Below are 17829 nucleotides of genomic sequence, written 5' to 3'. Positions count from 1 at the left end.
CTTCTTCCTCCTCCTCTCCCCTCCCCCCTCCTCCTCCATCCTCCTCTCCTCCTCCTCCTCCTTCTTCTTCTTCTTCATAGTAGTAGTAGTAGTAGTAGTAGAGTGTTCTGACCAAATTTACATGTTTAAGGGCAGAGAAGTGTAAGAACTGGGGAGACAGGAACCGAACTATAGGATCACTTTTCTGCTTCTAACCTGGTAAAATTTAGGGAACTTTTTTTTTTTTTTTAAGATTTTGAAAAGACTTTTATCGAGAGAAGTTTTGTCATGGGTTTTCTTTTTTTTTTTTATTTCTGTTAGTGTTTCTTTTTTTTTTTTAATTTTTTTATTGTTATGTTAATCCCCATACATTACATCATTAGTTTTAGATGTAGTGTTCCATGATTCATTGTTTGTGCATAACACTCAGTGCTCCAAAATTTAGGGAACATTTTGCGTTTTATCATAGAGTTTATTTTTTCCTCAGATTTCTGAAGCTTTGATCTTTAGCACATTAACATGGTGTGGGGGGCCACAGAGTCAGTTTTATCCCCAACCCTTCCTCTAGTTCACTAAGTAAGATTGACAGTCTCTGGCTTTTGAAGCGTCCTGTCTGAATTGATTGAGCTGAGCGATGTCCAGTCCAGCTCAGTGGTTCTGTGAGCCTTTGTGCATAACTCTGAGGCCGTGGCAGTGAGGAACAACAGCACTTTTCATCAGTGGTGTACAAGAAGCCAAAAATACAGTCTCTGTGCCTTCCTTTCTGAATAGAAGCAGCAGCAGGTAGCAAAGAAGAGTGAATCACGACTGGTCCTTGCCAGGGCCAGGGCAAAGAAACCATCGAGTTGGGAACTGAGAGTGCCAGGCAGAGGCCGGGCAAAGCTGGGGAGGAAGCTGAGAAGGCAGCTTACAGCCAAGAGGCTGAGGTGCTCACTCCCAGCCTGGCAGGCACCAAAACCACTGAGCTACTGGGGATTCTGTTTGGTGAGGCAATCTGCAGTTCTTCACTCTAATAAGATGCCAAATACTTGAAATGGGATTTTTATGCAGGAGCCTTCCACATACTGACTTGGGCCCTTCTATGAGTACATCTAAACTGTGTAGGCATGCAAACTAAAGAAAAAATGTAAAAAAGAAAGAAAGAAAGAAAGAAATCAGAACGTGATTACACTAAAAAAGAGACCTTTGAAAATGGGTAATCCAACTCTTATCCACCCTTATCCCTCTTCCTTTTTAGGGATAATAAAAATGAGAATGAGAAGAGAAATTAATGATTTGCTCAAGGTCATCCAGCTTATCAGAATCTGAGTTAATTTAAGCCATCTGATTCCTAGATCAAATCCCACTAAAATATAGGTTATATTTGTATATGCCTTTGTGAATTATACTTGGCTACTTCTGGACTCAATTGGAATCAGAAAAAAAGGCAGAAAAAAAAAACAAAAATCAGTGTGCCACTCCAGAGTATATATATTCAGACTGGACTTAACCCAGTCTATCTGGTCTAAACTTGCCTCAGGAGGTCCAGGCTGGAAGCACCAGGGGTCCCAGGGACTCCTATTGTGAAATCTTCATTGGTCCCTTTGTCTTCTTTGGTCTTTTGGTCAGCTGTTTTCTACAAGTGCCTCTTTCATTTCAAGCTCTGCCCATGGAGTTTCTGACCTTGTAGAGCAGTCCAGCTGGGGAAATCAGACATTTCTAGTCAGATTTGGCTAAGTAATAATATATTTTTTAAGAAAGCCTGAAAATCCCAGTGGCTTACTCAAAAACAAGTATTTATTTCTCACTTACGAGTCTACAGGTCAGCTGGGACTCTTTGTTCTATGTGTACTCTCATTCTGAGACATGACACAGGCTGAGAGGATAGCCCCTATCAAGGTCCTGTTCTCATGGCAGCCTGCAAGGCTGAACCAAACCACACAGCATACATACATTGCTGTTTGCAAGGGCATAAATCATGTCTACCCACATTCCATCAGCCAAAGAAAGTCACATCGCTCATCCTGAGTATGGGACATAAAAGCACCATCTACTTGGAGTCATGGCAAGGGTGGAGATGTACGATATTCTTACAGAAGGAGGAACAGGTGGTTGGAAACAATAGTGAAACATACCACAGCATAAAAATGCTGGTAGGTGAATGATGCTTTCTTGAAGCATAAAAAAAAGGGCAACCAGCTGTACCTGGGGCAGATCAGTTAAAGAAAGTGAAAAACATAAAAACTTGCTCCAAGGCCTTTGAGGGTGAATAGGAGTTTTCCAGTCTTAAAAGATTTAGAAAGCATTCTACATAAGAAAAACACCATGAGCATTAACATGAATGCATTAAATAATGTATTGTATTCAGAAAACTGTGAGTAATCTTGTAAGAATGAATCACATTTGTTTTCCTTTCATCCTAGCTAGATAATAAGATTCTTCAGAGTATAAAACATACAAACACCTAAGATTCAAGAGGGATCACAGGAGAAAGGTGAGGTTTAGGAGATAGCGTTGTTCACCTAGATTCCCTAAATCTTTCTGAAACTTCTGAGACATGACAAAATGGCTAAGGATTCCAAACACCACAGAGTAATGGAAGGGCGGGTATAGAACTAAAGGTCCTGAAAGACGGGGAAAGAGAAACTGTTACTTACATGGGTCACTATGTTCAGAATATAAAAACAAACCACAAGAGGGTTCAGTTTTAGGTAAAATCAAATAACTCTCACCACCCTGTCTCTCCCACTGAATGTAGCTATGAAATCTGGATACAAGGAGCAGCTATTTAAAGACTTTGAAAAGTAGAAGGTATATAGGAAAGCAGACCAAAATCCAAAGTATTGCTAAACTGGTAGTGAGTTTACCATTGTTTTTGTCCAGTAGCTCCAGCCAGGACTTGAATGAAACACTGGAAGAGGCAGGTATCAATGAGGACAGAGACAGCCCCCAGAAGAGGCCACTAGTTCAGCTCAGTGAGCGGGAAGGAAGCCCACTGCTACCAACAGCAGTGTCCAGAAGAGTACGCATCTAAAACTCTGCAGAAGGAAATTTCTTCACTGATTGGAGGAGCTGTGGTCCCAAAAGAATGGAGTAAACCTCTGTTGCTTTTTTTTTCCTTTCCTTCCACCTCTTGGCCCCAGACACAAACACAGTCATGGCAGTGCGTGGCAGCGGGTGGTAAATAAAGTCCTAAGTTCCTGACTGGAAGATTGAGAAGAATGTCTCTAGAGAAGTGGAAAGCACCAGGGAGGTCACTGAGACGGAAGAACTCAGGAAACTGATTCCATAAGGAAATTCATGATCACTGAGACTCACGTTGAGCTGGACATGGGTGGGTCTAATCCTAAACAGCATAGTAAAGACTTTAAGAACTGAACCAAGATATAGACCACCCCCCAGGACCCAGAATTAGCCACTGGGTGATACACATGTGAGACAGATATGAATAGCACTGAATAGGCTTTGAAAATGGAAGAATATTTAACCACGTCCAACAGAGGATTGGTGAAAATGGGCAGCCTAAAGCCAACTGGGCTGATTCTCTGCTAAAACAAAAATGCCAACACATTCCCTTAGATTTAAGCAATAGGTACAGTTTCACAATATTCAAAATGTCCAGAATACAATCCAAATCTACTCAATAGATGAAGAACCAAGAAAATCTCAACTCACATGGGAAAAAGAAATAAACAGATGTCACCACCAAGGTGGCGTACGTGCTGAAATTATCTGACAACGACTTGAAAGCAGCTACTATAAAAATGCACCAGTAAGAAACTGCAAACACAGTTGAAACAGAGAGTTAGAAAATTTTGGCAAAGAAATGGAAGATTGAAAGAAGAACCGGATAGAAATTTTAGGACTGAAAAAATATAGCACCCAAAAGAAAAAAGTTACTGTATGGGCTTAAGAGCAAAATGGAGATGACAGAGGGAAGATTCAATGAACTTGAAAATAGATCTGTAGAAATTATCCAGTTTGAACAACACAGAGGAAACCTGTTTTTCAAAAAATGAATAGAACCTAAAAGACCTTTGGGACAATACCAAAAGGTCTAATATTTATGTCATAAGAAGTCCAGAATAAAAGGAAAGAACATAATGTAAAACAAAATATTCAAAATAGAACAATGGATGAAAACTTTCTAAATTTTATGAAATATATAAAGTACAGTGAATCCCATATAGGATAAATATAAATAAATTCATGCCCAGACACATTATAATCAAACTGCTGAACACTAAGCACAAAGAAGATATCTTGAAAACATCCAGAGAAAAACGATGCATTGCTGAGAACAATGATTTTAATTACTATGTATTTCTCATTAGAAACCATGGAGGCCAAAAGATGGGAACACATTTATAGAATACTCCTCCTGATAACAGCAGAATACACATTATTTTTAAATGCCCACAGATACAGCAAGATAGAACATATCTTGGATCATTATAAAATCTTCAACAAATTTAAAAGAATTTAGTTCATTCTAGAGTCCTCCAGAAAAATATCTCCAAGTTCATATAGTTGCACAGGTGAATTCTATCAAACATTTAAAAAAGAAATAACATCAATTCTAAACAATCTTTTCCAGATAACAGAAGAGAAAGAAACACTTACAAATCATTTCATAAAGCCAGCATTACTCTCATACCAGAAGCAAAAGACTGAACAAGAGAGACAACCACAGATGCAAAACTCCTCAACAAAATATCAGCAAATCAAATACAGCAATATATAAAATGTATGACACATCACAACAAAGCTGATTTAACATTTGAGAATCAATGTATTTACAATATTTTAACTCCCTATGGAAGAAAAAGCACATGTTCATATCAATTAACGCAGAGAAGACATTTGACAAAATTCAGCGCCCACGGTGATAAAAACTCTAAGCAACCTAGGAACAGAAGAGAACTACCTCAGACCGATAAAGGACATCAACAAGAAACCCACAGCTAACACCATACCGAATAGTGAAAGTCTAAATACTTCCCTCCTAAGATAAGGAACAACACAGAAAGTCCATCTTATCACTTCAATTCAAAATTGCACTGGAATTCTTAGGACAATGAGACAAGAAAAAAAACTAAAATACATATACCCTGGAAAGAGAGAGAGAATATTCTCTCTATTGATAGATGGCATGACTGTCTGCAGAGAAAATCCCAACGAATCTACAATAAATCTCCTAAGACAAATATATGAGTTTAGCAAGGATCTAGGATACAAAGTCAACACACTAAAATCAATCATATTTATATTAGTAATAAACAATTAGAAAATGAAATCTCTTAGAAATACCATTTGTAATAGCTCCACAAATATGAAATAGTTAGGCATAAATCTAACCAAACACATACAGAATTTGTATACCGAAAATTACAAAATGCTGATGAAATATAGCAAAGAAGACCTTGTTAAATAGTCATATCATGTTTATGGACTTGAGAACACCACATCTTTAAGATGCCAATTCTCTCCAAACTAGATTTAACGTAATTTTAATCAAAATTTTTGCAGGATTTTTGGTAGATACAGACAAGCTAATTCTAAAATTTATATGAAAAGCAAAGGAATTAAAATAGTTGACGCAATATTGAAAACTAAGAATAAAGTTGGAGTAATCCCACCACCCTATTTTAAGCCTTACTATAAAGTTATAATACCAAGACAGTGTGATACTGGGGAAAGCGTAGACATAGAGATCAATGGAACAGAATAGAGAGTTCATAAATAAAATCACACAGATATGGCCAGTTCGTTTTTGACATATGCAAATGTTACTCAATGGAGGAATGATAGTCTTTTCAACAAATGGTACAGAGCAACTGGTCATTCATAGGAAAAAAAAAAAAAAGAATCTCAACCAAAACTTTAACCCTTATGCAAAAATTAACTTAAAACAGGTTTCAGACTTAAATATAGAGTCAAAACTGTAAAACTTTTAGACAAAAATGAGAAAATTTATGGTTTTTTATGGCAAAAGCAAAAAGGGGCAAAAATTCTTAGATATAATAGAAAAAAAAATAGTAAATTGGACCAAATCAGAAATAAGAGTGTTTGCTCTGTGAAAGATGCTATTAACACAAGGAAAGACAAGCCACAGACTGGGAGAAAATATTTGCAAATCACATTTTCAACAAAGAACTTTTATCCAAAATATGTCAAGAACTTTCAGAACTCAACAGTAGGAAAATACACAATCCTAGGGTTTTTAAAATGAGCAGAAGATTTGAGCACCTCATAAAGGAGGATATATAGAAGGCAATCAGCACCTGAGAAGACCCCGGACATCGTTACCTGTTAAGAGCCGCCAATGAGGATGGTGATGAGATTTAGAACACATCTATTAGAATATCCAGAACAAAACTTACTGACAGTGTGAAGGCCTGGCAAGTATGCAGGGCAATGGGAACTCTCAGACATTGCTGGTGGGAGTGCAAAACAGCGCAACCATTCTAGAAAACACTTGGGCTGTTTATTAGGAAGGTAAGCATACCCTTCCTGTATGGTGCCCACATTCTCACTCCAAGCAATTTCCTCCAAGAAACAAAAACATGTCCAAATGCTACATCAATGGTCACAGCAGCTTTATTTCTCATAGCTAAAAACTGAAAACAACCCAGATGTTCTTCAATGGGTGAGGAGATAAACAATGTCGCATCCATGTCACAGAATACTACTCAGCTGGAAAAAAGAAAGAAATTAGTGATGCATGCAACAACCTGGATGATCCCAAAGGCATGATGCTGATTGAAAGAAGCCAGTCTCAGAAAGTTCCATATTGTACGATTCTATTTATATGGCATTGTCCAAAAGACAAAACTGTAATGACTGAGAACAGATCAGTGGTTGGGGATTAGGGAGATGCGGGAGAGGTATGACTATAAAATGAAAGCCTAAAGGAGTTTTGGGGGGTGATGGAAGTGTTCTGTATCCTATTGTGGTGCTGCTTACCTGAAAATAGACAGATCTTAAAATTTTACTGTATACCTACTGACCATACATCCTACTGACTGTACGCCCCCCAGAAGTATATTTTACCATGTATTAATTTTTTTTTTAATGTAAAAAATATCGGTAAAATGCCTCTACTCTTAGTACTGAGCCCTGTGTGGAATTTCCCTCATCATCCTAATAAATGTAGTGTAATGAACAGTAATGAATACCAAATATCCTGAGGGTGAACCTATATAGTTACTTATTCACTAGTTTATTCATTCATTTATTCATTCACTCGACAAATTCTTACGGAGCACCTACTACTTTTCTAAACACTACAAGTCACAGGATTTAGCAATGTGTGTTATAAGACCTTAGTCTGACACATCTGTCAGTGCAGGCTGGGGGCACAAGGACAAAATACAAATTGTAAAAGCAATCCTACATGAGCTGAAATAATACAGTCCAGGAACTCAGCTATCCTGTGCTCTGACTTAAACTGAGGATGGATTTTAGAAGATGTAGAGGAATAAATGGGTTGTAATATGTAAGCATTAGTTCTCTAAACTGAGCTTTTAATAAACAGTAAGTGGTAGGGAGTTTGAGATAATATCCCTGCTAAGTACCTGGAGTGCATTATTCTATCTTTTCAGTTAAATCCAGAGCCACTTGATTTTTGAGTCAGCCCAGCTGGGGGTGGAACCCCTTACAAAAGCTGAGAAGTCTGATAAGTGCTCCAGCCCTGATAGAAAGCCGCTCTGCCTCAACCCAGAGAGGCTGGGGGAAGTAGAGATGGGAAAGGTCATGAAAAATCTCCATTAGGGACTCAGGCAGTATAACCTTGAACCATATAAATTTTAGGTATACCCACAGAACTTACTGTATCAAACATTGAACCATAATCCAGCTCAGTATTAGGAACTGACTGCCAAAAATTATTTGGGTTTTGGGTTTTAAAATAGTTAATCTGTAATTCTTAAAAGGTAAGGCTACTAGTATGAACTGAATTTTGTGTACCCCCACACACACAAAATTCATATGTTGAAGTCCTAACCCCCAGTGTGATGGTATTTAGAGATGAGCCTTTGGGAAGTAATTAGGCTTAGATGAGGCTCTGAGGACAGGTCTGCCATGATGGGATTAGTGCCCTTATGAGAGAAGATACCAAAGCTTCCTCTCTCTCTCTGTCTGTCTGTCTCTCTCTGTCATTTGAGGACTCAGTGAGAAAGAAGCCAGGAAGTGGGCTCTCACCAGAACCCGACTGTGTTGGCACCTTGAGCTCAGACTTCCAGTCCCCAGAACTGTGAGATATAAATCTATTTAAACCACTCAGTCTGTGGTATTTTGTTGAGGCAACCTGAGCTAACACACCACTCCTAGGTCATGACAAGAGTAAAAATCATTATAATTGATAAAATATATTGAGTGCTTAAGACACGACAGATCATTTCACTCAATCCTCACAACATCCTTATAAATTGACTATCATCATCTCCGTTTCATAAACAGTGGAATATCTTCCCAAAGTCACCCAGCTAGTAATAGCAGGTGTAGGGTGTAGACTAGACACTAAAAAGAGCTCCAAGGTGTAGCTCTCATTTACTCACTGCAAACTGACATAAGAACCATCCAAAATCTTTACTATTGACCCTGAATTAAGGTGCAAGTTCTAAATAAGTGTCAATACCTGGGTGGGAGTGGTCTCTATGGAGATCATAGAGTTAATCCATAAACTATTCCTATCAACGAAAGCCACAAATAACCTATGATTCCTGGAAGATTTCTCCCAAATAAAGTGCATAACTAAAAGAGGTTAATGGTGGAATACAGTGTACTTAAATCTTTCCTCTAGTCGAATAACTAAACCTTGTCAATGCCCTCCAGCCAAAATCAATGAGGAACACATCTATATTTAAACACGTTAGACTTCTTGCTCACTGCAGTAAGGGAGACGACACACCATGAGGAACTACGTACATCTCAGTAAGAGGATGTCAAAAAGAACTTGTAACAGGTATGAGGCTTGGGTTAGGTGACTTTGGGGGAAGTTTCAGGGAGTAAAGCTTTGCTCAGGATTGGATACTTTTTGGAAGCAGGAGGAACTCTGTAATTCTAGGATCACGTCTTAGATAGGAGAGGAGTACAAAGTCAAGCTAGAGCTGTGACTGGTAAAAAAGCAGCGGTCACTCATAGAAGGCAGGATAAGGGAGTGTTCGGTATCTTGTGGTTTGCAGTGACCTTGTTTTGTTTGTGGGCGGACAAGATTGCAGAGCGGTCTTGTTTTGTGTCTCCCTTCTGCATGGTCACAAAGCACCCTGGTCTGATGGTACTCTGGGAGGTTCTTGTTCAACAGGATGGTCAGGTTCAGGCCAGCTCCTGGCAACAGCAGTGCCCACCTGACAGCGTCAGGCCAGTTCCGAGCTAGCTGGAGCTGCTTTGCTCTTTCTCAACTTAACTTTCTTTCTGCGCTCATAAAATATAGGCCTGGGAGAATGAAGTTTGCAATAGATCAGTTAGGAAATTGGCATTGAGTTGCCATTCAGATGGAGCGTCTAAGAAACTAATTAGCATATAGTTGTAAGGGAAGAGTGTTGTCCTTTAACAAAAATGAGATAGATCACTCCCTGAATCAACGAGCTATATATTATGTAGCAGTGGGTGCCCTTTCAAAAAGAACAAAATCCCTTTTAGCCTTCTTCCTTGGCACAGAGATTACAAAATCATTTTTCATGTTATCCAAATGCATCTAAATGTTTTCTTAGCGTCCACTGAGTCTTTCCAAGGCAAAAAAGGAAAGAGATCATGGAGGCCAAGGGAACATTTAGATTTTAGCTGCGGGCCTTTCCCAGTGGCAAATACAGTGGAAAGAGGATGGGTTTTGGAATTAGATTATCCTTGTCTAAGCAGTGGCTAGACCACATTGCTTGCATGACCTTGAGCTTGTTGCTTAAACCTGTAAAACAGACGTAATAATTATACCTGCCATCACAGGTTAAAGCTAATTGAGATAAAAAATAAGAAAACACTCTATAATCTCTAAAAGCATTCTAAATACTGGTCATATTGTTACTACATATAAAAATACTTGTGCTATTGATTTTAAATGCATCACTGATGTCTTAGAAATAAGGATAATAAGGGGTGCCTGAGTGGCTCATTCAGTTAAGTGTCCAACTCTTGATTTCAGCTCAGGTCATAATCTCAGGTTTGTGAGATGGAGCCCCATGTGGGGCTCTGTGCCTGGCGGGGAGTCTGCTGGAGATTCTCTCTCTCCTCCATCTGCCCTCTCCTTCCCACTTGTGTGCGCTCTCTCTCTCTAAAGTAAATAAATAAATCTTTAAAAAAAAGAAAGAAAGAAGGATAATGATGTAAAAAATAAACTGATCATATTAGGGCATCCCTTTAAATTAGGCATAGAATGTTTTCGATTTCTAAAAATCTTCTAAAATTCATAGCAAGTTTATACAAGATGTTTACCTCAGGAAAGTTAAAAAGATTCTCTGAGAGTCATCTCATCTACTATCTAACTGGCTCAAAGCCATTAATGTAAAATAAATGACCCACGGTATCATATTGATTTATTATTTCATCTTGTAAAAAATATTCTAGTCCTTAGGGCATGTAATTTTCAAAGAAGAATAAATAGTGAGACTAACTCGAAATTAAAGGCACAGAAAATGCCTACATTCTGTGAAAGCAGGTTAAATAAGTAGTTCAATCGATATGCACATATAAACGGAGAATTGCAAGTAGGAGTCTCTCCTTGGCTCTCAAGGTGCAAAATCTTTAGGAATAAAAGAAACAGTTCAATGAATAGATAGATTTGAAAGAACATGTGATGAGCAAGGGTCTAAATGAAATTCACTGGGCTGTCTTGAGGAAGCAAAAATAGAACACATGGAGACAACACCCGGTGGAGCTTGGGACTAGAGGTCCCACTGTGAAGACCGTGCAGACTGAAGCCAAGTCAGGATGCAGAGATGGCCCAGCCTCCACCCAGCAATCCAGGCCATGGCTAACACCCAGAAGCACCATGGGTACAATTAGAGCCCATAAACCAGCCGGTCTCCTCATGCCTGCACCAAAGAGCTATACCAGCTATCCTCCCCATTGGAGTTCAACAAGGACTTTCCTTTGATAGCAGCATGCTTTGATCAATGGCCGTTGACCAGCCAGCGTAAGTGACATCCATTAGAGCCCCAAGACTCTGCTTGGTCTCTATCAACCTGACTTCTATGGAAAATCCCCTTGTCCCAAGGAATTCACAAGCCCCAGGTCTGTATGGGGATGTGAAGCATGACATCTGGTGAAGTGGTCAGAGTGCTAGAGAAACTCCACATTAGCTGACACTGAACAGACCTGGGTGGCTCAGGTGGTTAAGCATCTGCCTTCAGCTCAGGTCATGATCCCAGGGTCCTGGGATCCAGCCCCTTGTTGGGCTCCCTGCTCAGTGGGGAGCCTGCTTCTCCCTCTGCCTGCCACTTCCCCTGCTTGTTCTCTCTCTCTCTCTCTGACAAATAAATAAATCAAATCTTAAAAAAAAAAAAAAAGAATTGAGGGAGAAAAAAAAAAACAGATTTCCCATTCTCCTCCAAATATCCTTGAGGATCCCAAACTTCGAAGATGACCATTAGATCAAAGAGATTACCACACCATCTTAGTCACTTATAATCCCTACTGAGCCCTTGATTAAAAAGGTCAAGTGTTATTTGGAAAAAGTAGAGCATAATGGAATAGCTTTCAATTGGCATTTGTAGATAATTAGTTTTTGTGGACGGATACACATTTAATGGACTGCCCCATGCTTACTCTACCATTCCTCACTATGGACCATCAACACAGTTGAGAGACTTGCCCCTGCTCCAGAGTGAGCACTAAGTAGTCTATACCAAGAATGGAAATCTCTTCACCCATACAAGCATCAGGAAACCCTCCCAAGCCAACAGCTCATTTCCCAGGAAACAGCCATCAGCTCAGGAACAGGCATGTTACTCAAACCAGGTCAAAGAGCCATCAGGGGCAAGTTTTCAGAGAGGGTCACAGGTAGAAATGCTTTCTCTCTCTTCTGCCAAAATTGTTGAGAAAGCAGAGAGCTTCATTTGCTGCTGGCAGGACTTTTATGACTGTCAGGGATCCAGCTTTAGCGTGGAGCCTATGCTGTGAACGGCAGACAAAACGAAAAAAATCTGGATCCTTAATTGCACCCTAGGCTGCTGGATCAACCTCTCCCGATGCCAGCTAAGTTCCCCTATACATTTCCTCAACATTTAAGCCAGTTAAGTTTCTGTTACTTGTGACCAAAAACAACTGAATTGATACATATGGCTATGATGCTAGTTTAAGGAAATACTATATTTGTGGCTCTAGAGGCCAAGATATTTCGTAAACATAGAGTCAATTTTCACCTGAAAATGTACTCTGTTCTGGCATTCTCCTAGGTAATGGCTTGTCCCTCAGATTAGAAACCAAAAATAATTAGAAGGCTTTGGGAGAGGATCAGAGTTAAAACACCCTTTCTTGACCTTGTAGCAAAGAGACCACGTGAGGGGTGCCTGGGTGGCTCAGTTGGTTAAGCGACTGCCTTCGGCTCATGTCATGATCCTGGAGTCCCAGGATCGAGTCCCGCATCGGGCTCCCTGCTCGGCAGGGAGTCTGCTTCTCCCTCTGACCCTCCTCCCTCTCATGCTCTCTGTCTCTCATTCTCTCTCTCTCAAATAAATAAATAAAATCTTAAAAAAAAAAAAAAAAAGAGAGACCATGTGAATAAAGGCATTTTCTGGAAACAGAAATGAAATGCAATTGGGAAGCTGGGAAATGAAGAATCTGGCTAAGGTGTTCTTTCTGGAGCAATGATCAGGTCAGCCATAGCAAAATTAGGAAAACTAGAAAAATAAGGATAAAATTAGGAAAACCTTAGGAAAAATTAGGAAAACTAGGAAAATTAGGAAAAAATTAGGAAAACCCTAATGTTGTATATACTGGCTATAATTTTCTGCCTAAAACTTCTGTATTTTATACCTCTATTTACTATTAGTACTTTAAAAAGTCCTTATTGAAAGCTCTAGTGTATCTCTGCTGTTCTACGAGAAAATCAAAGTCCTTCTAAGGGATTGAGTGTATCCCTAATTGTAATAGGAATTAAAGTGAGAAGACTCTAAGAGAAAAGTTAGAGCACTGGATGCTGACTAGTCCCCTTTGGAGATTCTCTTGGGTTTGGGCTTGACCCAGGGGGGCCTAAGTTTTATTTTACTGATGAACATCATGTCCCTTTGTGGCATTGTGGTGACCTTGTGGCTGTGTTGGATTATAAATGGACCAGACTCAGCATCTAGATGGTCTGAGCAGTCACATTGGTGACAGGTGCATAGTCCCTGTGTAGTGTTTTCTCACTTCAGGAATACCCAGGTTAACAAGAGTTGCTGTCCAGGGTGCTCATAAAATCCTCAGGCACCATGAACACCCAGTCGGCAGGGTGAACTCGTTTCCTTCCATGAGGCACCCATGAGGCTCATGAAGCTTAAAATGGGAGATTCTCTGAATCGGTACCAGCACACCACCTTATAGATGTTAAGACCCTGCCCATCCATTTTAGAGGACCTTGCAGATTCTCATTTCAACAGAAAATCAATATATGGAAAGTAATTCATGTATCAGCACAATCAGCAGTGCACAAAGCAGAGATTAGTAAAGTAAGCATTTTTTTTTACTATTTGGACTAAAAAATAAGTTATGGCAATTTTTTTCTCCCAATTGCTCAGCAAAAGAAAATACCATTTTAGGATGTCCACCTTTACTGGCTGGTTGTAGATCTCTTTGACTTTAATTGCCGTTTTTGGAGCGATTTTAATCTATTACATGAACGCACCAGACTTACTTACTAAAAAAGACGTAGAACCTTTTCATCAGGAAAACAACAAAGTTCCTGAAAGAAAACAAACCTAAGAAACGAAATACCATGCAAATTACAATGTAATTAATGTTTTTTTTAATTTGGTTGGATTTTTCTGCATGTCTCCAAGCAATTGCACACATTATCAGTTACTTCTTAATTTTAATTCAGAGTGACAAAACTATTTTTAAATTCTAAATCGACTTTAAAAATTAGCTTACTGTCTCACTTTTGCAATTTATTTCAATTCCAAATATATGTTTTATTTGAGCTCTTTAAAAAATTATGCCATGCTTTGAAATATTCAATCATTGCCTTCAAGTTTTAGTCTGTGGTTATATTTTTGTTGTTTTGAAGTTAGAAATTACTCAAGAGAGACACAGCAGCACTCTCCCTTCGAATGGCTCAGCTATGTACTGTATTTGAACGTTATCAATATTATATAATGTTTTTGAGTTCTTTTGAAAATAGAAAGTCCAAAACATCAAAAGGAAATCTCTTAGATATGCACCACACGCCACTCCTTTGGTTAAAAATGGAAAGCTTATCTCTGGAGCAGGAGTTTGTAGTGACACCAGATCTCTGCTTTTGGTTATTATTATTTTCATTATTGCTCACTAATTGGTTCATAGGGCCGTAAAATATAGGACACCACGAGACCCATTTTCAGCACAGCAAGCAGTTACAGGGTTTCACCATGCAACTTGCAATAGCCTTACTGTGCAATGAGAAATACATTTCCACCTCCACGCTGAAATTGCTGCCAGTAGGACCGCACTGAGAATACAGTAAAACTGAGACCAATAGGCTACACCATCTCTGGTTGGACAGGTAAAGCACAAAGGGAGTTGAAGATTTGACAGGGATCAGTTAATTTGGATAAGAGATACCACCTAAGTGAAATCATTTAAGTCCTAGTGTGGGTCTAGGAACAACTCTTCTCGATGGTCAAATTAATTATATAATTGTCAGATATTGTTTACAAGAGTAGGCAGTGCTGTTTACATAAGGTGCAAATGAATGTGATTCAGATACCTGGTATTTCTGATTTACCAACATTGCCAAGATGGTCTGTGAATAGTGGATGAGGTAGTTTACTCCCCTGATATTTTAAAGGCCATTATATGACAACTAACAAATACAGCCAACAGAGTCATTGGTTACATCTCATTCCTTGAGGAAGGTACAGACTTGAGGTATGCATTCACACATCCATTTATTTTTCCCATGAACATATAGTGGGATGGAATGAACAAGGCACTGTTTTAGGAATTGAGGATGATCACAAGAAGACGCAGACATTGAGCCTGCTGTCCTGTGGTTGTCCACAGGAGGAACGACATGAGCCAGGAATCTGTCCATTCTGTTTCTGTAGTAATCACAACACGACCTTCAGAGCCAGACAGACTTGGAGCACAATCTGGGCTCAACTCGCAAATACCTACCACTTGTGTGCCTTTGGGCAAATCACTTTATTTCTCTGAGACTTGGTTCTCTTATATGTAAAAAGGGGAATGGTAATCCTTCCTCACAGAGATTTTTAGGATTCAGATAATCTTGAAAAATACCAAGGCAAGTGCTCAAATAACAGTTCTTATTCAAATGATGACAATGACAACAAGGATAATGATGATGGTAGTGATGACAAGTCTTAGATGGGGAAGGAAGATAATTATTAGACCTTTAAACAGTTAGAGTTGACCACTATCTTCTATGTATAACTTGAAGGTATCAGAAAAATCCTAGCACTAATCACCAATGGAAATACACCCCATCTTAAAGTCTGCCCTTTAGGAATTCATGCCTGTGAATTAGGACCTTGTACCTGTTAAAATACAAAGGCAGGGAAGAAAAAACATGCAGAGATATTTTCAGTCATTAACAGGATGAATTATTTCATTATATCCCAAATGGAGGACCTACTTGACAAGGTTTTCATTTGTGGTTAAGAGGAAGAATAGGTCCAGAGTACAGGGCATTGTTATCATACATATATGGGATCTGCACAGTCAAGAGTATGAAGACCTAGCACATGTGGTCAAGAAAGAGAAAGGGAAGGGGCACCTGGGTGGCTCAGTAGGTTAAGCACCTGCCTTCAGCTCAGGTCATGATCTCAGGGTCCGCATTGGGCTCCCTGCTCAGCGGGGAGCCTGATTCTCCCTCTTCCTCTGCCTGCTGTTCCCCCTGCTTGTGCTCTCTCTCTCTCTGTCAAATAAATAAATAAATCTTGAAAGAAAGAAAGAAAGAAAGAAGAAAGAAAGAAAAAAAAAGAAAGAAAGAAAGAGAAAGAGACAAGAAGAAATGGCAGCAGGTGGGAAGATGGGAAATTTTTAAATAATGGCTAACATGTGACTATTCTAAAGATCTTGCATGCATGTCTCATGTGGTGCTCACAATAATCTTATTAGGTACAACTATTCATACTCCCAGTTTACAGCTGAGAAATTTGAAGCAAATCAATGTTAAGTAACTTCCCAAAGATGTACAGGTAATGTGAATGGCAAAGCCAAGATCCATACTCCAACAGCCTGACTCCAGAGCCTTCTCTTAATGACTGTCCCCAAAAGGCTCTTTCAGCTCTTCAGTCACATGACTGGTGACATTCCGCTCTTCAGTCACATGACTTTGTGACATTTAGCCAGTGTATCAGTTAGAGTTCTCCCAAGAAACAGAACCAATAGTGTATATATAGGTATATTTAAAAGGATTTATTATAAAGGATTTATATGATTTGGCTCACATGATTATGGAGGCTGAGAAGCCCCATGATCTGCCATCTGCAAGCTGGAGGTCCAGGAAAGTCAGGGGTGTAGTTACAGTGCAAACTTGAAGGCTTCAGAACCAAGGAGTCAGTGGTGTAAAGTGTCAGTCCAAATCCAAAGGCCCAAGAACCGGGAGCACTGATGCCTAAGAACAGGAGGAGAAGCTTAAGCAGAGAGCAAATCTGCCCTTCTACTCTGCCTTTTTGTCCTACTCAGGCACTCCCTAGATGGGTCAATGCCTGCCAGCATTGCTGAGGGCCATCTTCTTCACTTAGGCAAATGCTAATCTACCACTGAAACACCCTCACGGACACTCATCCTCACTACGCAAATGCTAACCTGTTACTGAAACACCCTCAGAGACCCATCTAGAAATAATGTTTTACCAGTTATCTGGCCATCCCTGAGCCCAGTTAAGTTGACACATAAATTTAACCATCTCAGCCAAGATTCTCAAAGTTCTTGGTATGTTTAAGTCCACCCTCTGAATCAATGGGAAAGCCCATTTTGATATCAGGAACTTTCTGAGCACACAACACAAGTGGGGAAAGTAGAAATAATACCAAAGGATTCTTGTGTCCTAATGCTTTTATGGAGAATGTCTGAAGAGAGTACAATATGTGCTGACCTACAGGCAAGGCATTTTGGAAGCTCTTTATAAGAAAGGGACAATCACTTCCCTTTGAGCACAGCTGTTAGAATGTAGTAAAGAGAGCTTTTTTTTTTTTTTTTTTTGAGACAAGGCCAGACATTGATACTTAACAAAACAGGGCTCCTAAATCAATCTCTTTGGTAATAGATGGAGTAGGGATACTACAACCCTTACTTTCTGGCATTAAGTGCAGCTGTGGTTGTATTTGGCATTGGCAGCCCAAACCTTGGCAGAAATTTCTATGATGCAGGAGTTTGGGAACGTGGGCAGGGGGCTGAGGGACAGAGAGCATGTGAAATTTCTCAGCTGAAAACAGGGCCAGCTGAGGAGCATCTTGTGGGGACTGAATCTTTTGCTCCCAATTTATGATAGTTCTCAGGGAGCTGGCCTGAATTAAAAGTAAAATGAATTCCTCACCCGGGAGACCAAGATGTCCTTTATAGTTTCCGGCTTTAGCTTGGGACAACTTCTAAGTCTTATTACTAATGTTCCTCTTTGCCTTCTAAGCTCAGCTGGCAGATAGGATGTTAGCACCCCTACTGAGGAGGATTACGGAATGAAAGACAGGGATCAAAACGTGGGAGAGGCCTTTTTCCTCCCCATAGACCAATGTTATC

At 39.6% G+C, this 17829-nt stretch overlaps 1 long non-coding RNA gene across 1 annotated transcript in view; it reads right to left on the bottom strand.

The window, feature by feature from the left end:
• Window positions 1–1382: 1382 nt before the first annotated feature.
• The window catches only part of LOC116631576, a 101305-nt gene continuing 84858 nt past the window's right edge, over window positions 1383–17829 (bottom strand). The window contains exon 4 of the long non-coding RNA XR_004299214.1: window positions 1383–1658. This is a non-coding gene — a long non-coding RNA (uncharacterized LOC116631576). The remainder of the gene's footprint in view (window positions 1659–17829) is intronic.

The sequence above is a fragment of the Phoca vitulina genome, unplaced genomic scaffold (assembly GCF_004348235.1).
Source record: "Phoca vitulina isolate PV1807 unplaced genomic scaffold, GSC_HSeal_1.0 scaffold5, whole genome shotgun sequence".
Taxonomy (NCBI): domain Eukaryota; kingdom Metazoa; phylum Chordata; class Mammalia; order Carnivora; family Phocidae; genus Phoca; species Phoca vitulina.
Note: the sequence above shows the minus strand (reverse complement) of the source record. Positions and strands in the feature narration are given on the sequence as shown.